This window comes from Pleurodeles waltl, chromosome 9 (genome assembly GCF_031143425.1).
Source record: "Pleurodeles waltl isolate 20211129_DDA chromosome 9, aPleWal1.hap1.20221129, whole genome shotgun sequence".
NCBI classification, from domain to species: domain Eukaryota; kingdom Metazoa; phylum Chordata; class Amphibia; order Caudata; family Salamandridae; genus Pleurodeles; species Pleurodeles waltl.
The window spans coordinates 1,177,835,021-1,177,860,711 of NC_090448.1; the positions used below are offsets into that span (position 1 = coordinate 1,177,835,021).

A 25,691-nucleotide genomic window follows, 5' to 3' on the forward strand; every position below is an offset into this window, starting at 1 on the left:
GGCTTGCCTGGTGTGTCCTGTTACGATGAAGAGATCCTTGGTGCTGGTGGGTGCAGGTGTTGTTGCTGGTGTACAGAGGTCCCTGGGTGTGTAAGTCCAGGCTTGCCTGGTGTGTCCTGTTACGATGAAGAGATCCTTGGTGCTGGTGGGTGCAGGTGTTGTTGCTGGTGTACAGAGGTCCCTGGGTAGGTAAGTGCAGGGACTTGTCTACATGGGTGGGTGGGTTTCTTCTGATGCAAAGTACACCAGGTAGTTGCGGAATGTTGTTGGTTTCAACAGCTTCTTGTATGTGTGAGGGGTAGATTGCTCTTGTGAAGGCTTGTGTGTGCGTGTGGATGTGTGTGCGTGCGTGTAGAATGATGCTTGTGCTGTGCTTCTGTTGGGATGCAGCTGTGCGGTGAAGCATGGCGTTGTGTTCTGCTCTGTCTCTGATTGGTTAACCATTTTGCTCAGACCTCATCTCACTCTTTCTCTCTCTCTCTCTCTCTCTGTTTCACACTCCCTCGTTCTCTCCCCTAATGTGAGAGGCCATGCCCTCTCCACCATCCCCTCCTCATGTTGCTGCTCAGGTGTGAGAGGACAACCCTTCATCACCCACCAATCCCTCATCTACTTGCCTTTTGAGAGTGAGACCTTAGGAGCCAGCCCTCTCCATCTCCCTCCCTCTCAGGTGTGACATGTCAAGCTTTGGCTCTCCCTCCTTTCCCTGCCTCACATGTGTGAGACATCAGGCCCCAGCATTCCCTCCTCCCTGTCTCTCAGGTGTGAGACATCAGGCCACAGCATTCCCTCCTCTCTCTGTCTCAGGTGTGAGACACCAAGTCTCCTCCCCGTCTTTCAGGTGTGAGACATCAGGCCCCAGCATTCCCTCCTCCCTGTCTCTCAGGTGTGAGACATCAGGCCACAGCAATCCCTCCACCCTGTCTCTCAGGCGTGAGACATCAGGCCACAGCAATCCCTCCACCCTGTCTCTCAGGCGTGAGACATAAGGCCCCAGCATTCCCTCCTCTCTCTCAGGTGTGAGACATCAAGCTTCCTCCCCGTCTTTCAGGTGTGAGACATCAGGCCCCAGCATTCCCTCCTCCCTGTCTCTCAGGTGTGAGACATCAGGCCCCAACATTTTCTCTCTCTCTCTCTCTCTCTCTCTCTCTCTCTCTCTCTCTCTCTCTCTCTCTCTCTCTCTCTCTCTCTCTCTCTCTCTCTCTCTCGAGACATCAAGCCTCCTCCCTGTCTTCAGGTGTGAAACATCAGGTCCCAGCATTCTCTCCTCTCTCTCTCTCATGTGTGAGTCACCCCTCCCCCCTGGCCCTCAGGTGTGACACATCACGCCTCCTCGCTGTTTTCAGGTGACCTCCCTGTTCACACTTAGCGCCTAGAGGTCAGGCTTGCCAGCTTCGAGGTGAGAGTGAGCTCCGGGGCTGGTGAGAGCTCCATCCTCGCCCGAGCTCACAGCAGTCCGCAGAAGGCGCTTTGTTGTGATTTTAAGGGTAATGAGCTCTGCTGGGACAGGGGCTGCTGTGAAGCTGAAACCACCGCAGGCCACTGCGGGGCACTTTTCAACACACTTCAGATCTGGAAAAGGTTAGAAGAGATGAATGAGGAAGAATTCAGCGGAGAGGGGTTTGAAGCGACAGAGCCTCTGGTAGGAACCTGAATGAGACAAATGCTCAACGTGGGACACTCGACGCCCCCTTAAAATGGTTATTTAATCGAAGCGCCTTGAAGGCAGGTAAGCAGACGTTTTAAGATGTTTTATAAGCCATGGAGTGCATGGATAAAACGGAATGGTTTTGAAACTCAAGCATAGTTATTTTCGGGACCCAACTGATTAATATTTATTTCACTGACCTTGGGAAGATGAATAGCAGAGCTCTCCCCACCAGGCTCCGAACCTATCGCCTTCGGGATACAGGTGAAATAATTTAAGATGCTTGCCATTCAACCTACTTTGTTATCGTACATTACAGGAATTTGAATCTGTGACTCCCAGGGATTCAGGCGGCTCAGATGGTGAAGCCCTGGCTGCTTACGGCTAAGAAAGCGCTGTGTGACTGCAGCTTCTAGCAGCATTTGCTGGACTGGCTTCCAAACCTCTGGGTTGTCAGAAACCTCCCCTCTCTTGGCACAGTGGTGGTCCCCCTGTTCACCAGATCTAGAGCCTGCTAGTTTCACAGCTGCTCTTTTTCACTGCAAGCAGCTGGTGTGATCTTGTTCTCCTCCTCGGATCCGCCACGTCCCATGGGATAGGGCCCAAGATTCCCAAGGACCTCCCTCCAATCCCCAGCCTTTGCAAGATGGCTGACTGATGGATGGTCAGTCATAGAATGAAGATTTTTGGATGATAAGTGGATGGTCTTGGGTGTGGGCGGGGACTAGAGAGTTTAGATGGGTTGGGCATCTCCCCCTTGCGTACAGAAGCATCTTTGCATGGATTTTGTACACAAGGGGGCATTCTCTGCTAAGAAAATAGCGCTAGAAGCCAGAAATAAGTTGGGCAAATCCTACGCAAGTGACAATTTAGCAAGCACGAGAGGCTGGTCGCACCTGCTATTCATGTTCTCTTGCATTTTGCAATATTTCTTGCAGCAAAATGCATCCTTGCGCTATTTTGGATGCAAGGGGGCATTTTTTGCTAAGAAAATAGCTCTACATGCACAATTTCTTTACTCACCTAATCCTGTAGAATTTTGTGGTAATTCTGAATGACTACGCTACAAGAAGTTATTGCCCATCTCTATTCCTGGTATGTATGCTCAGTGTTCTAGCCTGTCAGAGGATTGCACGATCCACGGTGTCAGAGGCGTCAGGAGTTAAGGATGAATGTGTGAATGTGGTTCAAATGCTCCTGTTTCATAAGGGCGCTACCCCAATGAACTCCAGCATTCCGCGCCCCAGGAAGCCCCTGCGGAAGCCTTTTCGCAGGGGTGAGATGATGCTTTGGTAGGATGGGAGACCCCTCTCCTGTGCAGTTGTGGAATGGAGGCGCCATTTATTCCAATTTCATCATAGGCAGGGGGACTGAGAACCAAAGCAGCCCGGGCAAGTTTTGTCAGACCAGCAGGAGTAAGCTCAGGGAGCGACATCACCGCAGGAAATGTCTGCGGGTGTTCACTCCCCCATGAAATGTTTGGAAAAAGCTCGTCATTATAGAACCTTGCCTAGTCATTGAATGGAAGGATGGAGTTTGTAGACATGGCCGCGCGACTCAATGAATGAATAGTTGGATGGTGGGAGCGGACGGATGAAATAATTGAAGAATGGATGACGATGAATAATGACGTGTAACTGCGTTGAGTGAACAATGCACTGAGCTAGGGAGGGGTCTCTGGTTTTCATTTTAGCTTCTGCATTAAAACCTCTCTCTCCCCAAACATCACCACCACTAATCCTTGTGAAGCATGTGTAGCCTGGTGTCAGCAAGGCGGGCACTGATTTAGCACCTCAAAGACTTAAATACAAGAATTAAGCTTTGGTCTGAACCAGAAAAAAGAAATAACCATTTAGTGGCCACATTCCACAGCATATTACCTGAAAAGTGCGTATCAATCCCGGCTTCCCCGTGACCACATCGTATGATCCTAGGCAATTACTTTTCTCACAGTGCCTCCTTATCCTTCTTAATCAGATGAAAACACCTTGAAATATATTAGTTCAAGGTGTTAGCTGTGCAAAATGACATACTTCAATCTTACTCAATCCATAGTAACACCCTAGGACACGTACAGGGTCAAAAGACAACCAGAGTCCCTCTTTCCCAGAGCGGCGGATGAGAAGCATGAATTTAACATAATAAACTTAAGAAATAGAGACTTTTGATTTGAAGAATATTCATGATGGTTCCCCTGCAGGAGAGTTTGGGCCTGATTTAGGTGTCGGCGGAGTGGAACACTCTGTCACATACATGACGGATATCCCATCAGCCATATTGCGATCCCATGATACCCTATGGAAATCTTAAAAAGGCGGACGGGATATCCATCTCATTTGTGATGAAATATTCCATCCCCCAAGATCTAAACCAGGCCCAAAATGCACCCAAGTGCAAAGATAAATGACGATCAAGCAAACTTTAAAACCATGTGTTTTGCATTGTTTGTAAAGCACTGAAGCAGTACAGGAAATGCTTAATTTGAGCTGGTGGTTTCCGGTGTGGGGCACTGGCACTTATTTTTGAGTGCCGGCACTTAGGGCCTGATTCTGACTATGGCGGACGGCGGAGGCCGTCCGCCATAGTCCCGCCGCCAAATGACCGCACCGCGGTCAAAAGACCGCGGCGGCCATTCACACATTTCCTCTGGGCCGGCGGGCGCTCTCCAAAAGAGCGCCCGCCGGCCCAGAGGAAATGCCCCTGCAACGAGGACGCCGGCTCAGAATTGAGCCGGCGTAGTTGCAGGGGTGCGACGGGTGCAGTTGCACCCGTCGCGTATTTCAGTGTCTGCAAAGCAGACACTGAAATACTTTTTGGGGCCCTCTTACGGGGGCCCCTGCAGTGCCCATGCCATTGGCATGGGCACTGCAGGGGCCCCCAGGGGCCCCGCGGCACCCCCTACCGCCATCCTGTTCATGGCGGGAAACTACCGCCATCCTGTTCATGGCGGGTTTCCCGCCATGAACAGGATGGCGGTAGGGGGTGTCTGAATCCTCATGGCGGCGGAGCGCGCAGCGGAAAGTCGGCGGGAGACCGCCGACTTTCCGCTTCTGACCGCGGCTGAACCGCCGCGGTCAGAATGCTCGTGGGAGCACCGCCAGCCTGTTGGCGGTGCTCCCGTGGTCGGTGGTGGCCGCCAGGGTCAGAATGACCCCCTTAGTTTTTTGCATTAGGCATTTACTGCGAGCAAAAGACACATTTGGGAAAGATGGAGGAAGAGAAAAACGAAAAAGCGTCACAAAGGGGGAAAGCAGAGAGTGGCTGTAAATGGATTAAAGAGGCCCGGGATGGATTTAGGATTGTACTGCCTTAGCATTCAGTGCTCGCACATATAAAATGCAGCAGCCCTGTGTTTCGGAGGAGAGCTATGGACACTGGCAAGTTTTTATTTACAAATTAAGCACTGACTACAGGCAAGAAACAGGGCCAGCCTACCCCCAGCAACAAAACCAGCCCCCCCCAGCAATAAAAGTGCCCCTGCCCAGGGGGGAAACCCCCCCTGGTATGGCTAGTTAGGGCCTCCTTACAGATGTGTATAGTGGAAGATACAATTCCCACACGTCTAAAACTTGGGGTGCAGTTTCCTTGCTGCTGTAGTCTGGGAGATGTCATTCCTGCAGGTGTACAATCTCCTTTTATTCTACAATGTGACAAGCTACTCCTTTCAGTTGATGACCTTATAGCTGCATGAAATGAAATGCCTCTCTAGTCACTTTTAAATTATGAGAGGCCATTTCCTTGTAGCTGTCATTTGATAAAATACATTTCCATGTAGTTGTTGTGTAATAGTATACATTTCCTTGTAGTTACCATGTAATCGGGGACATTTGCTTGTAGTGGTTGTGTAATAGGAGACATTTGCGTGTAGATGTCATGTAATGGGAGACATTTTCTTGTAGTTGTTATATAATGCAAGATATTTCCCTGTAGTTGTTGTGCAGGGGGAGACATTTCCTTGTAGTTATCATGTAATAGGAGACATTTGCTTGTAGTGGTTGTGTAATAGGAGACATTTGCTTGTGGATGTCATGTGATGGGAGACATTTTCTTGTATTTGTTATGTAATTGGGGATATTTCCTTGTAGCTGTTGTGCGGGGGAGGGGGGCATTTCCTTGTAGTTATCATGTAATGGGAGACATTTGCTTGTAGGGGTTGTGTAATAGGAGACGTTAGCTTATTGTGGCTGTGTAATAGGATACATTTTTCTTCTAGTTGTCATGTAATGGGAGAGAGCCTTGTTGTGGCTGTGTAATAGGATACATTTTCTTCTAGTTGTCATGTAATGGGAGAGAGCATTCCCCTTTAATTTTAGAATACGAGACAGCATTACTTTGGAGTTGTAGTATTGGGATTGTGGGTACCATTTCGTTGTAGTGTAAGGAAGATGTCTTCATGGTCTAATATCCCCTACAGTTGTACAATTAGAGACACCATATCAAAGGAGATGTCATTTCAATTTTATTTTAAAATATAGAATGTCATTTGCTTCCAGCTGAATGAAGAGAAATACCACATGCTTATAGCCATGAAGTTCTGAAATAGGAGGTACAATTTTTTTACCATTGAACAATGGAGGCTCCAAACTCCTTTAACTGAAGAATACGCCGTACTATTTCTGTACGGTTGTATAACGGGAGATACCAATTCAAGTTAATTCTACAATATAAGATATCAGATCCTTGTAGTTATGGAATGTGAAATACCAACTGCATTTAATATTAGGATTAAGCATTATTAACCTGGGGTGGGGGGACACCCAGGTAGTTACTGACCAGGGTGGAATCAGACCAGACCACCCTAGTGCATAACTACCGGGGAGTATCCCACCCCTTGGATAATAGAAATCAAACCCTTAAAATGTGGGATGAATTTCACACAATCGTTTGTTCAATGGTACCTTTTTTGGGACTATTTAGGAGGAAAGTCACGTTGGGTTTCGTTTGGGTGATAAGGCTCGTCATTTCTGTCTTATTGAAATGCGTTATAGTGAATGCCCGGCTTTGGCGGTCACCAAAGATGTCTATAGAAAGGATGATACCAGAGTTTAGCCACAAGGTAAATCATTTGTTGGCCGTGCTAGGCTAGTTTTAGGAATGATGGGGTGCTCTAAGGGATTGGATGGTGAGTTCTAAATTGCGGATTGCCTTCTTGGATTCAATGAGCCAACTGTAGCAGAACGTTTTTTTTTTCTCTTGGATATTCTGGTTGGTAGTCCAGAAGCTAAAATAAGGACACCACGTCTATAAATTCTTAAATATACTTCTTATCTAGGTGAGAAAAAAATCAGATATATTGACTAAAACACGTACTTCTGGTAGCAGTCCGTCAGCCAGTGTTTTACTGCACTTTCACCAGAGTCCTAATGAAAATCTAGAGCGCTAACATTATTTAATCTAAATAAAAGGACGGCACACCTGAGTGCCATGTTGCTGGAACTGGAGCTATGGAATTAACAGTACTTCCTGTTAAAACGACTGCTGAAAAAAATCAAAACTGTGGGTTCCACTTTGGCAGGGAAATTAGGGTTAGTGCCGTAGAAAGCTAACAGCAGGACACGTTTTCTGTAAACTCTCAGAATGTTTCCTGTCAGGATCTCAGTGGAATTCAGGCCAGGTTCTCTGATGCTGACCTCACTCCGTCCCCTTCAGTTAAATAAGATCTGTAATGAACTCCAGTGTCCATGGGGCTGTAGAGGGGAAAAGGCGGGAAGGGAGCTATCGAGAGGCAGGAACACTCTGCGCACCTCGGCACTGATTTCCAGAGCACTGGCGGGATGCATGCAGCAGGGACCTGGTCTGTGAAGGGCTGACCGGTGCCCTTGTAATCCTGGAGATAAAGTGCCTTTAATCCGAGTTTATTTGTGTGCACAGAAAACAATGTCTCGTGGGTATCAGTAGAATGACTTACCTGCTGTGAAAGTTGAGCTGCCACGCCTAGCTCCCAGATACCAGGATACAGGCCAGGAACTGAGTATGAAAGTCTCGCCTCCAACTGCAGAGCTGCCGGGGCCAGGATGACTTGGAGTGTTGAAGTTGGAGCAGGAATTCAGGACTTTGAGCAAGCAAAGCTCAGCATCTCTGGAAGGAAGGGTTAACCTGAGCTGCCCAAACCACCCAATGCACCTGAAAGAGACTAGAAAACAAAAGGTTGCAGGGAACTCAGAGGGTGTGAGTTACGCAGCCGGAGTAAAGTACCCACCGACTGGTGTTGCCAGGCAAAGTGTAATGACGTGACTGGAGCTTAAATCTTCTCAGCCCCTACTGACCCAGAACTGTCCGGAACTCTCCGGCTCCTTCCAGAAGGTTCCTGCTTTTGCGGGGATGTCTCAGTTCTTCCAGAATGTTCTGACCCATCTCTCCTGGCTGCGGGTGATTTGTGTTACCCTGTGACTCCGCCCTCCTTTGCCTTCCCAGCTGCCACTGGACCCTCTGCCACGGCCTTCAAGGCCAGTCAATAGTGAGCTTGTGTTGTGAAGTCTGAGAAATGTGACCATGGCATCCCTGTGCCATCCCTGTGCATCCTGAAGCATCCCTGTGCCATCCCTGTGCCATCCTTGTGCATCCTGAAGCATCCCTCTGCATTCCAGTGACTGCATCCCTGTGCATCCCGGGGCATCCCTCTGCCATCCCTGTGCATCCTGTGGCATCCATCTGCCATCCCTTGGCTGCATCCCTGTGCATCCTGAGGCATCCCTCTGCCATCCCTGTGCATCCTGGAGCATCCCTCTGCCATCCCTGTGACTGCATCCCTGTGCATCCTGAGGCATCCCTCTGCCATCCCTGTGACTGCATCCCTGTGCATCCTGGGGCATCCCTCTGCCATCATCCCTGTGCATCCTGTGGCATCCCTCTGCCATCCCTTGGCTGCATCCCTGTGCATCCTGAGGCATCCCTCTGCCATCCCTGTGCATCCTGGAGCATCCCTCTGCCATCCCTGTGACTGCATCCCTGTGCATCCTGGGGCATCCCTCTGCCATCCCTGTGCATCTTGGAGCATCCCTCTGCCATCCCTGTGACTGCATCCCTGTGCATCCTGGAGCATCCCTCTGCCATCCCTGTGACTGCATCCCTGTGCATCCTGGAGCATCCCTCTGCTATCCCTGTGACTGCATCCCTGTGCATCCTGGAACATCCCCCTGCCGTCCCTGTGCATCCTGGAGCATCCCTCTGCCATCCCTGTGACTGCATCCCTGTGCATCCTGGGGCATCCCTCTGCCATCCCTGTGCATCCTGGAGCATCCCTCTGCCATCCCTGTGACTGCATCCCTGTGCATCCTGAGGCATCCCTCTGCCATCCCTGTGACTGCATCCCTGTGCATCCTGGAGCATCCCTCTGCTATCCCTGTGACTGCATCCCCGTGCATCCTGAGGCATCCCTCTGCCATCCCTGTGACTGCATCCCTGTGCATCCTGGAACATCCCTCTGCCGTCCCTGTGCATCCTGGAGCATCCCTCTGCCATCCCTGTGACTGCATCCCTGTGCATCCTGAGGCATCCCTCTGCCATCCCTGTGACTGCACCCTGTGCATCCTGGGGCATCCCTCTGCCATCCCTGTGACTGCATCCCTGTGCATCCTGGAGCATCCCTCTGCCATCCCTGTGACTGCATCCCTGTGCATCCTGAGGCATCCCTCTGCCATCCCTGTGACTGCATCCCTGTGCATCCTGGAACATCCCTCTGCCGTCCCTGTGCATCCTGGAGCATCCCTCTGCCATCCCTGTGACTGCATCCCTGTGCATCCTGGGGCATCCCTCTGCCGTCCTGTGCATCCTGAGGCATCCCTCTGCCATCCCTGTGCATCCTGGAGTATCCATCTGCCATCCCTGTGACTGCATCCCTGTGCATCCTGGGGCATCCCTCTGCCGTCCCTGTGACTGCATCCCTGTGCATCCTGGGGCATCCCTCTGCCATCCCTGTGCATCCTGGAGCATCCCTCTGCCATCCCTGTGACTACATCACTGTGAATCCTGGGACATCCCTCTGCCGTCCCTGTGACTGCTTCCCTGTGCATCCTGGAGCATCCCTCTGCCATCCCTGTGACTGCATCCCTGTGCATCCTGGGACATCCCTCTGCCATCCCTGTGACTGCTTCCCTGTGCATCCTGGGACATCCCTCTGCCATCCCTGTGACTGCTTCCCTGTGCATCCTGGAGCATCCCTCTGCCATCCCTGTGACTGCATCCCTGTGCATCCTGGGGCATCCCTCTGCCGTCCCTGTGCATCCTGGAGCATCCCTCTGCCATCCCTGTGACTGCATCCCTGTGCATCCTGGGGCATCCCTCTGCCGTCCCTGTGCATCCTGGAGCATCCCTCTGCCATCCCTGTGACCGCATCCCCGTGCATCCTGGGGCATCCCTCTGCCGTCCCTGTGCATCCTGGAGCATCCCTCTGCCATCCCTGTGACTGCATCCCTGTGCATCCTGGGGCATCCCTCTGCCATCCCTGTGACTGCATCCCTGTGCATCCTGGAGCATCCCTCTGCCATCCCTTTTCATCCTGGAGCATCCCTCTGCCATCCCTGTGATCACAACCCTGTGCATCCTGGAGCATCCTTCTGCCATCCCTGTGACTGCTTCCCTGTGCATCCTGGGGCATCCCTCTGCCATCCCTGTGCATCCTGGAGCATCCCTCTGCCATCCGTGTGATCACAACCCTGTGCATCCTGGAGCATCCTTCTGCCATCCCTGTGACTGCATCCCTGTGCATCCTGGAGCATCCCTCTGCCATCCCTGTGACTGCATCCCTGTGCATCCTGGGGCATCCCTCTGCCGTCCTGTGCATCCTGAGGCATCCCTCTGCCATCCCTGTGCATCCTGGAGTATCCATCTGCCATCCCTGTGACTGCATCCCTGTGCATCCTGGGGCATCCCTCTGCCATCCCTGTGCATCCTGGAGCATCCCTCTGCCATCCCTGTGGCTGCTTCCCTGTGCATCCTGGAGCATCCCTCTGCCATCCCTGTGACTGCATCCCTGTGCATCCTGGGACATCCCTCTGCCATCCCTGTGACTGCTTCCCTGTGCATCCTGGAGCATCCCTCTGCCATCCCTGTGACTGCATCCCTGTGCATCCTGGGGCATCCCTCTGCCATCCCTGTGCATCCTGGAGCATCCCTCTGCCATCCCTGTGACTGCATCACTGTGCATCCTGGGACATCCCTCTGCCGTCCCTGTGACTGCTTCCCTGTGCATCCTGGAGCATCCCTCTGCCATCCCTGTGACTGCATCCCTGTGCATCCTGGGACATCCCTCTGCCATCCCTGTGACTGCTTCCCTGTGCATCCTGGGACATCCCTCTGCCATCCCTGTGACTGCTTCCCTGTGCATCCTGGAGCATCCCTCTGCCATCCCTGTGACTGCATCCCTGTGCATCCTGGGGCATCCCTCTGCCGTCCCTGTGCATCCTGGAGCATCCCTCTGCCATCCCTGTGAGTGCATCCCTGTGCATCCTGGGGCATCCCTCTGCCGTCCCTGTGCATCCTGAAGCATCCCTGTGCCATCCCTGTGCCATCCCTGTGCATCCTGAAGCATCCCTCTGCATTCCAGTGACTGCATCCCTGTGCATCCCGGGGCATCCCTCTGCCATCCCTGTGCATCCTGTGGCATCCATCTGCCATCCCTTGGCTGCATCCCTGTGCATCCTGAGGCATCCCTCTGCCATCCCTGTGCATCCTGGAGCATCCCTCTGCCATCCCTGTGACTGCATCCCTGTGCATCCTGAGGCATCCCTCTGCCATCCCTGTGACTGCATCCCTGTGCATCCTGGGGCATCCCTCTGCCATCATCCCTGTGCATCCTGTGGCATCCCTCTGCCATCCCTTGGCTGCATCCCTGTGCATCCTGAGGCATCCCTCTGCCATCCCTGTGCATCCTGGAGCATCCCTCTGCCATCCCTGTGACTGCATCCCTGTGCATCCTGGGGCATCCCTCTGCCATCCCTGTGCATCTTGGAGCATCCCTCTGCCATCCCTGTGACTGCATCCCTGTGCATCCTGGAGCATCCCTCTGCCATCCCTGTGACTGCATCCCTGTGCATCCTGGAGCATCCCTCTGCTATCCCTGTGACTGCATCCCTGTGCATCCTGGAACATCCCTCTGCCGTCCCTGTGCATCCTGGAGCATCCCTCTGCCATCCCTGTGACTGCATCCCTGTGCATCCTGGGGCATCCCTCTGCCATCCCTGTGCATCCTGGAGCATCCCTCTGCCATCCCTGTGACTGCATCCCTGTGCATCCTGAGGCATCCCTCTGCCATCCCTGTGACTGCATCCCTGTGCATCCTGGAGCATCCCTCTGCTATCCCTGTGACTGCATCCCCGTGCATCCTGAGGCATCCCTCTGCCATCCCTGTGACTGCATCCCTGTGCATCCTGGAACATCCCTCTGCCGTCCCTGTGCATCCTGGAGCATCCCTCTGCCATCCCTGTGACTGCATCCCTGTGCATCCTGAGGCATCCCTCTGCCATCCCTGTGACTGCACCCTGTGCATCCTGGGGCATCCCTCTGCCATCCCTGTGACTGCATCCCTGTGCATCCTGGAGCATCCCTCTGCCATCCCTGTGACTGCATCCCTGTGCATCCTGAGGCATCCCTCTGCCATCCCTGTGACTGCATCCCTGTGCATCCTGGAACATCCCTCTGCCGTCCCTGTGCATCCTGGAGCATCCCTCTGCCATCCCTGTGACTGCATCCCTGTGCATCCTGGGGCATCCCTCTGCCGTCCTGTGCATCCTGAGGCATCCCTCTGCCATCCCTGTGCATCCTGGAGTATCCATCTGCCATCCCTGTGACTGCATCCCTGTGCATCCTGGGGCATCCCTCTGCCGTCCCTGTGACTGCATCCCTGTGCATCCTGGGGCATCCCTCTGCCATCCCTGTGCATCCTGGAGCATCCCTCTGCCATCCCTGTGACTACATCACTGTGCATCCTGGGACATCCCTCTGCCGTCCCTGTGACTGCTTCCCTGTGCATCCTGGAGCATCCCTCTGCCATCCCTGTGACTGCATCCCTGTGCATCCTGGGACATCCCTCTGCCATCCCTGTGACTGCTTCCCTGTGCATCCTGGGACATCCCTCTGCCATCCCTGTGACTGCTTCCCTGTGCATCCTGGAGCATCCCTCTGCCATCCCTGTGACTGCATCCCTGTGCATCCTGGGGCATCCCTCTGCCGTCCCTGTGCATCCTGGAGCATCCCTCTGCCATCCCTGTGAGTGCATCCCTGTGCATCCTGGGGCATCCCTCTGCCGTCCCTGTGCATCCTGGAGCATCCCTCTGCCATCCCTGTGACCGCATCCCCGTGCATCCTGGGGCATCCCTCTGCCGTCCCTGTGCATCCTGGAGCATCCCTCTGCCATCCCTGTGACTGCATCCTTGTGCATCCTGGGGCATCCCTCTGCCATCCCTGTGACTGCATCCCTGTGCATCCTGGAGCATCCCTCTGCCATCCCTGTTCATCCTGGAGCATCCCTCTGCCATCCCTGTGATCACAACCCTGTGCATCCTGGAGCATCCTTCTGCCATCCCTGTGACTGCTTCCCTGTGCATCCTGGGGCATCCCTCTGCCATCCCTGTGCATCCTGGAGCATCCCTCTGCCATCCGTGTGATCACAACCCTGTGCATCCTGGAGCATCCTTCTGCCATCCCTGTGACTGCATCCCTGTGCATCCTGGAGCATCCCTCTGCCATCCCTGTGACTGCATCCCTGTGCATCCTGGGGCATCCCTCTGCCGTCCTGTGCATCCTGAGGCATCCCTCTGCCATCCCTGTGCATCCTGGAGTATCCATCTGCCATCCCTGTGACTGCATCCCTGTGCATCCTGGGGCATCCCTCTGCCATCCCTGTGCATCCTGGAGCATCCCTCTGCCATCCCTGTGGCTGCTTCCCTGTGCATCCTGGAGCATCCCTCTGCCATCCCTGTGACTGCATCCCTGTGCATCCTGGGACATCCCTCTGCCATCCCTGTGACTGCTTCCCTGTGCATCCTGGAGCATCCCTCTGCCATCCCTGTGACTGCATCCCTGTGCATCCTGGGGCATCCCTCTGCCATCCCTGTGCATCCTGGAGCATCCCTCTGCCATCCCTGTGACTGCATCACTGTGCATCCTGGGACATCCCTCTGCCGTCCCTGTGACTGCTTCCCTGTGCATCCTGGAGCATCCCTCTGCCATCCCTGTGACTGCATCCCTGTGCATCCTGGGACATCCCTCTGCCATCCCTGTGACTGCTTCCCTGTGCATCCTGGGACATCCCTCTGCCATCCCTGTGACTGCTTCCCTGTGCATCCTGGAGCATCCCTCTGCCATCCCTGTGACTGCATCCCTGTGCATCCTGGGGCATCCCTCTGCCGTCCCTGTGCATCCTGGAGCATCCCTCTGCCATCCCTGTGAGTGCATCCCTGTGCATCCTGGGGCATCCCTCTGCCGTCCCTGTGCATCCTGGAGCATCCCTCTGCCATCCCTGTGACCGCATCCCCGTGCATCCTGGGGCATCCCTCTGCCGTCCCTGTGCATCCTGGAGCATCCCTCTGCCATCCCTGTGACTGCATCCCTGTGCATCCTGGGACATCCCTCTGCCATCCCTGTGACTGCATCCCTGTGCATCCTGGAGCATCCCTCTGCCATCCCTGTTCATCCTGGAACATCCCTCTGCCATCCCTGTGATCACAACCCTGTGCATCCTGGAGCATCCTTCTGCCATCCCTGTGACTGCTTCCCTGTGCATCCTGGGGCATCCCTCTGCCATCCCTGTGCATCCTGGAGCATCCCTCTGCCATCCCTGTGATCACAACCCTGTGCATCCTGGAGCATCCTTCTGCCATCCCTGTGACTGCATCCCTGTGCATCCTGGGGCATCCCTCTGCCATCCCTGTGCATCCTGGAGCATCCCTCTGCCATCCCTGTGATCACAACCCTGTGCATCCTGGAGCATCCCTCTGCCATCCCTGTGACTGCATCCCTGTGCATCCTGGGACATCCCTCTGCCATCCCTGTGACTGCATCCCTGTGCATCCTGGAGCACCCCTCTGCCATCCCTGTGACTGCATCCCTGTGCATCCTGGAGCATCCCTCTGCCATCCCTGTGACCGCATCCCCGTGCCAAGGGACACAATCCCTGGAGCACGCCATGATGCCACGTTGCTTGAATAGCAGGTTAAAGTAATTAAGGATTGAGAAATGATGGTTCTGATGGTGCCCCCTCCAGCAGCTGTCCCTATTGCAGACACAGTTTGTGACCTAGGCAAGCACCTTATGGCTTTCTGTGGCCTCTTTGCAAGCGCAGTGATCTGTGGGTTGATCCTGTACTGAGGCTTGTTTTGAGCAATAGTTATGAATCTACAGGATGGAAGTAAAACTGCAGCAGTTTGGTAGTGAAGGTCTGTCTGGCTCACACTGTGATGCCCCATTTCCGTGCGTGTGAAGAATGGCGGGCACCAGTTACCCCGGTCGTTGAATGAGTGATGCGCATCTCTTGTTGTGGAGTCAAGATACACTTTTTTGAAAGAACAGTCATTAGTTGGCGAACACCCTCTCTGTCAAATCTGTGATGTTTCAAGACTGCAACCCTATCACTGACCTGTCTCACTGCAGCATCCACATATCACTGCAACCTGTGCTACTGCTCCCTCTAACCTGTGCCAACACTACCTCTAACCTGTGCCACTGCAACCTGTGCTACTGCTACCTCTAACCTGTGCCACTGCAACCTGTGCTACTGCTACCTCTAACCTGTGCCACTGCAACCTGTGCCACTGCTGCCTCTAACCTGTGCCAACACTGCCTCTAACCTGTGGCACTGCAACCTGTGCTACTGCTACCTCTAACCTGTGCCACTGCAACCTGTGCTACTGCTACCTCTAACCTGTGCCACTGCAACCTGTGCCACTGCAACCTGTGCTACTGCTGCCTCTAACCTGTGCCAACACTGCCTCTAACCTGTAACACTGCAGATCTAACCTGTGCCCCGCAACCTCTAACATGTGACACTGCAGAACTAACCTGTGACAACACTGCCTCTAACCTGTGCCACTGCAACTTGTGCCACTGCTGCCTCTAACCTGTGCCACTGCAACCTGTGCTACTGCTGCCTCTAACCTGTGCCAACACTGCCTCTAACCTGTGCCACTGCAACCTGTGCTACTGCTGCCTCTAACCTGTGCCAACACTGCCTCTAACCTGTGCCACTGCAACCTGTGCTACTGCTACCTCTAACCTGTGCCACTGCAACCTGTGCTACTGCTACCTCTAACCTGTGCCACTGTAACCTGTGCCACTGCTGCCTCTAACCTGTGCCACTGCTGCCTCTAACCTGTGCCAACACTGCCTCTAACCTGTGACACTGCAGATCTAACCTGTGCCACTGCAACCTCTAACCTGTGCCTCTGCAAACTCTAAACTGTGACACTGCAGAACTAACCTGTGACAACACTGCCTCTAACCTGTGTCACTGCAACCTGTGCTACTGCTACCTCTAACCTGTGCCAACACTGCCTCTAACCTGTAACACTGCAGATCTAACCTGTGCCCCTGCAACCTCTAACCTGTGACACTGCAGAACTAACCTTTGACAACACTGCCTCTAACCCGTGCCACTGCAACCTGTGCCACTGCTGCCTCTAACCTGTGCCACTGCAACCTGTGCTACTGCTGCCTCTAACCTGTGCGAACACTGCCTCTAACCTGTGCCACTGCAACCTGGGCTACTGCTACCTCTAACCTATGCCACTGCAACCTGTGCTACTGCTACCTCTAACCTGTGCCACTGCTGCCTCTAACCTGTGCCAGTACTGCCTCTAACCTGTGACACTGCAGATCTAACCTGTGCCACTGCAACCTCTAACCTGTGCCTTTGCAACCTCTAACCTGTGACACTGCAGAACTAACCTGTGCCACTGAAACCTGTGCTACTGCTGCCTCTAACCTGTGCCAACACTGCCTCTAACCGGTAACACTGCAGCTCTAACCTGTGCCCCTGCAACCTCTAACCTGTGACACTGCAGAACTAACCTGTGACAACACTGCCTCTAACCTGTGCCACTGCAACCTATGCATCTGCTACCTCTAACCTGTGCCACTGCAACCTGTGCTACTGCTACCTCTAACCTGTGCCACTGTAACCTGTGCCACTGCTGCCTCTAACCTATGCCAACACTGCCTCAAACCTGTGACACTGCAGATCTAACCTGTGCCACTGCAATCTCTAATCTGTGCCTCTGCAACCTCTAACCTGTGACACTGCAGAACTAACCTGTGACAACACTGCCTCTAACCTGTGCCACTGCAACCTGTGCTACTGCTGCCTCTAACCTGTGCCAACACTGCCTCTAACCTGTAACACTGCCTCTAACCTGTAACACTGCAGATCTAACCTGTGCCCCTGCAACCTCTAACCTGTGACACTGCAGAACTAACCTGTGACAACACTGCCTCTAACCTGTGCCACTGCAACCTGTGCATCTGCTACCTCTAACCAGTGCCACTGCAACCTGTGCCACTGCTGCCTCTCACCGGTACAACCTCAGCCTCTAATCTATGCAGCTGCTGCTTCTAACCTGTGATGTTGCTGCATCTATTCTTTGTCGCTGCTGCCTCTAACCCGTGCCACTGCTGCTTGTAGCATGTGATGCTTCTGACTCTAACCTGTGCCGCTGCTGCTACCTCTAACCTGTGCCGCTGCTGCAGCCTCTAACCTGTGCCGCTGCTGCAGACTCTAACCTGTGCTGCAGACTCTAACATGTGCCGCTGCTGCAGCCTCTAACCTGTGCCGCTGCTGCAGCCTCTAACCTGTGCCGCTGCTGCAGCCTCTAACCTGTGCCGCTGCTGCAGCCTATAACCAGTGCAGCTGCTGCAGCCTCTAACCAGTGCAGCTGCTGCAGCTTCTAACCTGTGCCGCTGCTGCAGCCTCTAACCTGTGCCGCTGCTGCAGCCTCTAACCTGTGCCGCTGCTGCAGCCTCTAACATGTGCCGCTGCTGCAGACTGTAACCTGTGCCGCTGCTGCAGCCTCTAATCTGTGCCGCTGCTGCAGCCTCTAACATGTGCCGCTGCTGCAGCCTCTAACATGTGCAGCTGCTGCAGACTGTAACCTGTGCCGCTGCTGCAGACTGTAACCTGTGCCGCTGCTGCAGCCTCTAACCTGTGCCGCTGCTGCAGCCTCTAACATGTGCCGCTGCTGCAGACTGTAACCTGTGCCGCTGCTGCAGCCTCTAACCTGTGCCGCTGCTGCAGCCTCTATCCTGTGCCGCTGCTGCAGCCTCTAACCTGTGCCGCTGCTGCAGCCTCTAACCTGTGCCGCTGCTGCAGCCTCTAACCTGTGCCGCTGCTGCAGCCTCTAACCTGTGCTGCAGCCTCTAACCTGTGCCGCTGCTGCAGACTCTAACCTGTGCCGCTGCTGCAGCCTCTAACCTGTGCCGCTGCTGCAGCCTCTATCCTGTGCCGCTGCTGCAGCCTCTAACCTGTGCCGCTGCTGCAGCCTCTATCCTGTGCCGCTGCTGCAGCCTCTATCCTGTGCCGCTGCTGCAGCCTCTAACCTGTGCCACTGCTGCAGCCTCTAATCTGTGCCGCTGCTGCAGCCTCTAACCTGTGCTGCTGCTGCAGACTCTAACCTGTGCTGCTGCTGCAGACTCTAACCTGTGCTGCTGCTGCAGACTCTAACCTGTGCTGCTGCTGCAGCCTCTAACCTGTGCTGCAGCCTCTAACCTGTGCCGCTGCTGCAGACTCTAACCTGTGCCGCTGCTGCAGACTCTAACCTGTGCAGCTGCTGCAGCCTCTAACCTGTGCAGCTGCTGCAGCCTCTAACCTGTGCCGCTGCTGCAGCCTCTAACATGTGCCGCTGCTGCAGCCTCTAACATGTGCCGCTGCTGCAGACTCTAACCTGTGCTGCTGCTGCAGCCTCTAACCTGTGCTGCTGCTGCAGCCTCTAACCTGTGCTGCTGCTGCAGACTCTAACCTGTGCTGCTGCCTCTAATCTGTGCCGCTGCAGCTCCAACATATCCCACTGCAGCTGATTCCCCCTCTTCTGTTATTTCGATGCTTGGGATGGGAGACAAAGGGGTTAGTTGAGATGATATTAATATGTTTATAGAGCTTGTAAAATTGTAAACTCTCATTACAAAGGCGAGTCTCCTATGGGAAGGCGGGGGCTTCAGTCCTGAGCCACTCTGGAGCTGTAAATGGGATATGATGGCCTGTGGCGTGGCCCAGGAGAGAGGGAGTTTAAAAAGGGGGCATTCGGAGTCGCTCATAAACTGTATACAAGCATAGGCAAAGCCAACAAGCCTCGCTATATAGAGCTTTTGGCAACAACGCATCTGCTGTACAGCATGGCTAAAAGTTAGAAAAAAAGTGCTCTGAGGTGGCCTATGCTGGCTGTGTCACACCACTTTCATTCTTATGGCAGATGGGAGAGGCAATATGGAAAATGGGTGGGAGTGATGAAGCAACACGGAGAACTGGAGGGTGAGAGGGAACAAGCAACACGGACAACTGGAGGATGGGAGGGAACAAGCAACACAGACATCTGGAGGGTGGGAGTGATGAAGCAACATGGAGAACTGGAGGGTGGGAGGGTACAGGCAACACGGAGAACTGGAGGGTGGGAGGGAACAAGCAACACAGACATCTAGAGGGTGGGAGTGATCAAGCAACACAGACATCTGGAGGATGGAAGCGATCAAGCAACACAGACAACTTGAGGGTAGGAGGGAATAAGCAAAACAGACAACAAAAGGGTGGGAGGGAACAAGCAACACAGATAACTTGAGGGTGAGTGGGAACAAGCAACACAGACAACTTGAGGATGGGAGAGAGCAAGCAACACAGACAACTGGAGGATGGGAGGGAACAAGCAACACAGGCAACTGGAGGATGGGCGGGAACAAGCAACACAGGCAACTGGTGGGTGGGAGTGAACAAGCAGCACAGACAACGAAAGGGTCTGAGGGAACAAGCAACTCAGACAACAAAAGGGTGGGATGGAACAAGCAACAGAGATAACCCGAAGGTGGGAGTGAACAAGCAACATGGACAATAAAAGGGAACAAGAAACAGACAATGGGAGGGTGGGAACAAGTAACATGGACAACGTTGACGGTGTAAGAAGAAAGAAAATATTGTACGTCAATCACAGCCCGAGCAGTGGAAGGACACTAATCAGAATGAAGAAATCAGTACTTGGTCCCTGCTCCACAGAAGGGAGAAACAAAAGAAGAGGAAGTGAACCCAGCATTTGCAGGCGAATTAGGAGGCAGCAAATAAGAGTGACATGAAGCCAACGAATGGTAGTCAATGCACAGGCTTAAAGCCCCTTTTAGTAAACAAAATGTCTGGTAAACGACAGAGCATGCACTGTCTAAGGTGAGACCCAAAGGGGGCATTGTGGGCACTGGGCAGAGGAGTGGGGTTCATCCCCAGATTTCTTTGCTGCACTTCTTTGAAGTTGTGTTTGTGCCATGCGTGTGTGCTGTCCCTGTTGCCTCTCCACTCACGGGTCACCTAGGTATACTCAGATGTGTGTGTCTGCATGTGGTGTGTATGTTTGTGTACTGCATACAGAGTCCCAGGAATATCCAGGGTGAGTGTGACTGTGTGTGTGTGTGTATGTGTGTGTGTTTGTGCACTCAGTCCATTGCCCAGACAGAGACCAATGTGTCTCTGTGCTGCCTTCAGTGTTTCAGGTCTGTGCCTGTATGACTGGTACAGTCGCTCACAAATTGACAGGCTGTGAGCATGCTGTGTACATGCTGCCGGTGTTCTGTTCTATATGACATACAAATGCCCAGGAGTGTGGTGCACAAACCCATGACCTACGTGTTGTCCTGCAGCGCATATACATTCATCGACCCTTCAGTGCTGCCTACAACCTGGCTGTACATATATATCTCCCACTCAGACAGACTACGCATTTTTGATTTGCGGAACAGATCTGCGAATCGGTTGCCATGGGCCGTTGATTCGCTGCACCACAGGGCGTGAATCTGCCTTTGGGGATGACAAGATTTAACAAATCAGTTTATTCCAGCGAATCATAATGCAGAATCACAGGACCAGCCGTGACTCTCCTCGGAGTTTGGCATCAAGCTAAGTAGACATCTGCCCTGGTCCTAGAACCGCCTTAAATGGATTTATATCAAGCCTGTTCCGCAGGGCGCAAGGGGCTCTGAGACACTGCGTGAAGCGTCCACCTCGTCCTCCTCCTGGTCACATCCCAGGTAGGCTTTTGCCTTCATCCTTCACGTCTAGACCCTACTCAAGCCATGTCTCTTGCCGCTGATGCTCATGTTTCTTCACATGTAGACCCTACACTACGAGCCATGCTCCCTGCCTTCCATTCATGCCGGTGCCAAGCTCTGGTGGTTGTCACGGTATCCCTGATCCAGGTACCCCAAAGTATCACTCGGGAGCATGTATTTGTCTGAGCTACCTGTCCACCCCATCAAGGCTGCTGTTGCCTTGAGGGCTCCTCTGACAGAGTTGACCACAGGAAGGGTTGTATGAACTTACAATGCATGCCTTTACCACGCATCCTTTACCACGCATGTGCTTTACTACACATACCTTTGCCATGCAGCGTAAGTGTAGTTAAGGTAAGTTGCCGGTAGGTAGTTGTAGGGAGGACCATGTTTCCATAGGAAATGGATTTCTTTGTTTACTAATAACTTTGGCGCAGTTTGACGAATCTTCACAAAACTTTCCAAAAAAAAGTTCACCTTCCTCAAAAGTTTTGGGGTGATCTGGTGAAGCAGGGGCCGAGAAAAAAGATGGGTCCCAAAACCAAATTTCCCCATGCAATTTTCATAAGGATTTTGGTGATGTTCTACGGCTGCCAGTAACTGGAATGCGGGGCGGATACGGCCTGGAGGGACTTCCTTCCATCTTTGAATTGATGTTTGCAACCAAAGTCAGAGGTGATTTGTTTAAGGATCGGAGAGCCAAGTTACTTTAAAAATGTTACATTTAGGATGCTGGAGGCAGCATTTAAATTCTGAAGTCTATTGAAGGAAAAGCTGGGCAGAGTACTTCTTAGAACCCTCTTTGGCGATCATCACTTTTTCCAAATATCTTTCATGACAAACCGTGTTTATCGTGGGAGCTAGTAGAAATATTAACATTAGGAGATTTATTTCATTCTGCTCTAATCTGCTCTGATGAGGAGTTGCAACAGAAATGTGGTTTGTCTAAACACAGTTTCCTTAATTACTTGCAAATCAGGGATTGAAAAAGTGCCAATTCTCATTAGAGCAGTTCCCGATACTTGAATTATTGGGTTGTTCTGGAAGAGGAAAGGTTAGGTTAATCTATAAAGCTTTAATGGATCTAGCCGCAGATGATGGGGAACTTCAAGTAGAGAACTGGACTAGTAGGTTAGTGGTTGCCCTAGCAATGTAGGTTTTCAGAAATCATTGGAACTAGGCCTGGAGATGGTTTTAGCAGCAGGGCTGAAGAGCCAACATTACAAAACTACATAGAGTCTCTGTAGCGGCTCCCAGGAGGGACAAGGAGCGAGGCGGTGCGAGGCAGTGCGAGGAGGTGCGTGGCGGGGGGAGAAAAAAAAGAAAATATAATTTAAAAAAATACTTACCTTTATGGGCAGGCTGCGCCGATCCCCTCCTCCATCCTCAACTGCAGGAACAGGCTCCGAGCCTGCCCTGCATCCATTCCTAAAGCTGCTGGCAGTATGAAAGCAGCATTAGGATTGGACGGAGCGCCCAACCAGGGTGCTCCGAGGCAGAGGGAAAGTCTCTGCCTGCTGTCGCCAACCCAGCAAGGCAGGGCCTGCATTGCAGGGGTGGAGAGAGCCCAGTGCGCATGTGTGTTTGGTCGGGCCGAGATGGCCAGCCAAACATACATGCGCACTGAGGGGCAGTGCTGTGCACTCCCCTTCGTGCTCATCACAGGCCCATGGCCCCGCCTCTTTTACAAGAAAACGATAGTAAACGTAGTTTATTATCGTTTTCTTGTACATGTTTTGCAGCAGCTGCTGCTGGCGGGGGGAAAGACGCTCTTGCTCCATAGCTGTACACTCTATGGGCCTGATTTAGAACTCGGTGGACGGGTTACTCCGTCAGAACGGTGATGGGTATTCTGTCCGCTGAAATGTAAATCCCATAGATTTCCACCAAGTTCTAAATCATTTTTATACACCCTCTGAGCTGAAAAGCTGGGGGAAGTGCCTACTTCCAGGGGCCCGAGAAGTGGGTACTGCGCATGTTATGTAACTGTGTCAAGCGTCGAGCTCTCAAGGAAGGGATAGTAGCTTTCTAGGACCTACCTTGATTATTCAGATCTCGGTTGCGCCGCAGGTGATGCTGCTTGGAACAGACGGGCACTTCGATAATGATAACAAGAAGCTATATCTAAGGTCTGTAGCTATGACAATTGTATTTATATTGCTGCAGCCTGGAGGAACTCAGAGCCCCTTCTTATCAGCAGGTTAGCTAGGATGCTCTCTGTGAGTCACCTGAAGAGCAACCTCTATCAACGTAAAGGCAGGAGCCTTAGTCCATCACCAGTGGCCAAGGGGAGCCAGAATTCATTATTGAGTATTAATCTGGCGTAAAGGACCATTTCATTATGTGGTTTCGTTCTCGGGGAAGCAAATGAGGGTGTATGTTATGGAGTTCTGTGTTTATGAATTAAGTACTGAATTATTTACAACTGCTAAATGTTGGTATTCTATCACATGGTAAGGTGGCGGCCCAATGACCAAATTTAGTGATAATTGATTGAGCGAACTGTAATTTGCCTCCTTGTGTACGATATTTGAAATTTTGCTTCAGGGCTCCTCAATTTTTTTTTTTTTTTAAACGGCTGAATGGAACTACACCCAATCTGACACTGAGTTAGATCCTGGTCCAGAAAGTTAGCTTTTTGTGACCTCGTGTAAATCCATTGAACAGTTTTGAGAAATGAAGGTTCAGATTTATATGTATATTTGGACGGTTGGGTTTGCGAGTCTTGCGAGAGTCCAGGGGTCAGGCAAAATCAAAAATAGAGCTGTTTGTTTGGTTGAGAGGGCTTTTATTTATCATCATCCGTCTCACTCTTGTGATGAAGCAAACTGTAAATTCTTTTTTTTTTTAAATGTTGAGATCCCTAGGAAGTTTGCAGGAAACTCTTGCAAGACCCTTGCGGGATGATGAAAATATTGGAAAGACCAGGCCCTCCCTACACCGTGCTGCGCACACCTGTCCTCTAGGGGAGAAGAGGTAGAGGAGAGGCCAGTTCCAAAGACCTGCACAGCGGGGAGTTACCACTTTATACCCCTATCCACCCCTCAACCCTAAAAACACCCTTACAACCGTATACCCCATACACCCCTTAACCCTAAAAACACCCTTACAACCATATACCCCTATCCACCCTTCAACCCTAAAAACACCCTTACAACTGTATACCCCTATCCACCCCTCAACCATAAAAACACCCTTACAACTGTATACCCCTATCCACCCTTCAACCTTAAAAACACCCTTACAACTGTATACCCCATCCACCCCTCAACCTTAAAAACACCCTTGCAACCATATACCCCTATCCACCCCTCAACCCTAAAAACACCCTTGCAACCATATACCCTTACCCACCCTAAACCCTAAACATACCCTTGCCACCCTTAAGAACCCTAAAAATACCCTTGCCACCTTAAACCTAATATACACCTAAACCCTAAAAATACCCTCACCACCCTAAACCCATAGCCATCCCTAAACCCTAAAACACCCTTACAACCATATACCCTTAGCCATCCTAAACCCTAAAACACCCTTACCACCCTGTACCCTTACTCACCCCTAAGGACCCTAAAAATACCCTGACCAGCCTAAACCCAATCCACCCCTAAACCCTAAAAATACCCTTACCATCCTATACCCTTATTCACCCCCACAAACCCTAACAATACCCTTACCTCCCTATACCCTTACTCACCCCTAAGAACCCTAACAATACCCTTAACACTCTGCATTTCTCCCCACCCCAAACCCTAATATTACCCTCACTATCCTAGATCCCGATGCACCCCAAATCATAAATGCATAAATGTATGTGTGTGTATGAAGGCATTGCCTGGTAGAGACTGCGTGGTAAAGGCTGTCTCCCCTCATGAAGGGGGACAGACAGCCCCCCCCCCCTCCCCCCGAGTAAGTTAGAGCACTGGTCATGCTCCTGCCTGACCCTCAGAGCAGAAGGTGACGTGAACACCAGGAGGCCTCCCTCTACCACTGATGGGAACCAGACTCCTGACAGACTGGTTGCACTGTCCTGTGCAGGAAGAGGGGAGGCGTGTGCACTGAGGAGGGAGGCAGGGGAGCTATGGAGGGAGGAGAGGCGTGTGCATTGATGAGGGGGCAGAGGAGCTATGGAGGGAGGAGAGGTGTGTGCATTGAGGAGGAGGCAGAGGAGCTATGGAGGGAGGAGAGGCGTGTGCATTGAGGAGGGGGCAGAGGAGCTATGGAGGGACGAGAGGTGTGTGCATTGAGGAGGGGGCAGAGGAGCTATGGAGGGAGGAGAGGTGTGTGCATTGAGGAGGGGGCAGAGGAGCTATGGAGGGAGGAGAGGTGTGTGCATTGATGAGGGAGCAGAGGGCAGAGGAGCTATGAAGGGAGGAGAGGCGTATGCATTGATGAGGGGGCAGAGGGCAGAAGAGCTATGGAGGGAGGAGAGGTGTGTGCACTGAGGAGGGAGGCAGAGGAGCTATGGAGGGAGGAGAGGTGTGTGCATTGATGAGGGAGCAGAGGGCAGAGGAGCTATGAAGGGAGGAGAGGCGTATGCATTGATGAGGGGGCAGAGGGCAGAGGAGCTATGGAGGGAGGAGAGGTGTGTGCACTGAGGAGGGAGGCATAGGAGCTATGGAGGGAGGAGAGGTGTGTGCATTGAGGAAGGGGCAGAGGAGCTAGGGGGGAGGAGATGCGTGTGCATTGAGGAGGGAGGCAGAGGGCAGAGGAACTATGGAGGGAGGAGAGTCATGTGCATTGAGGAGGGGGCAGAGGAGCTATGGGGAGGAGAGGAGTGTGCATTGAGGAGGGAGGCAGAGGGCAGAGGAGCTATGGG

At 52.7% G+C, this 25,691-nt stretch overlaps 1 protein-coding gene across 1 annotated transcript in view; it reads left to right on the forward strand.

Annotated features, from left to right (window-relative positions):
* The window catches only part of NPAS3 (neuronal PAS domain protein 3), a 1,356,068-nt gene that overhangs the window by 675,509 nt on the left and 654,868 nt on the right, over positions 1-25,691 (forward strand). The gene's annotated exons all lie outside the window — the stretch shown is intronic.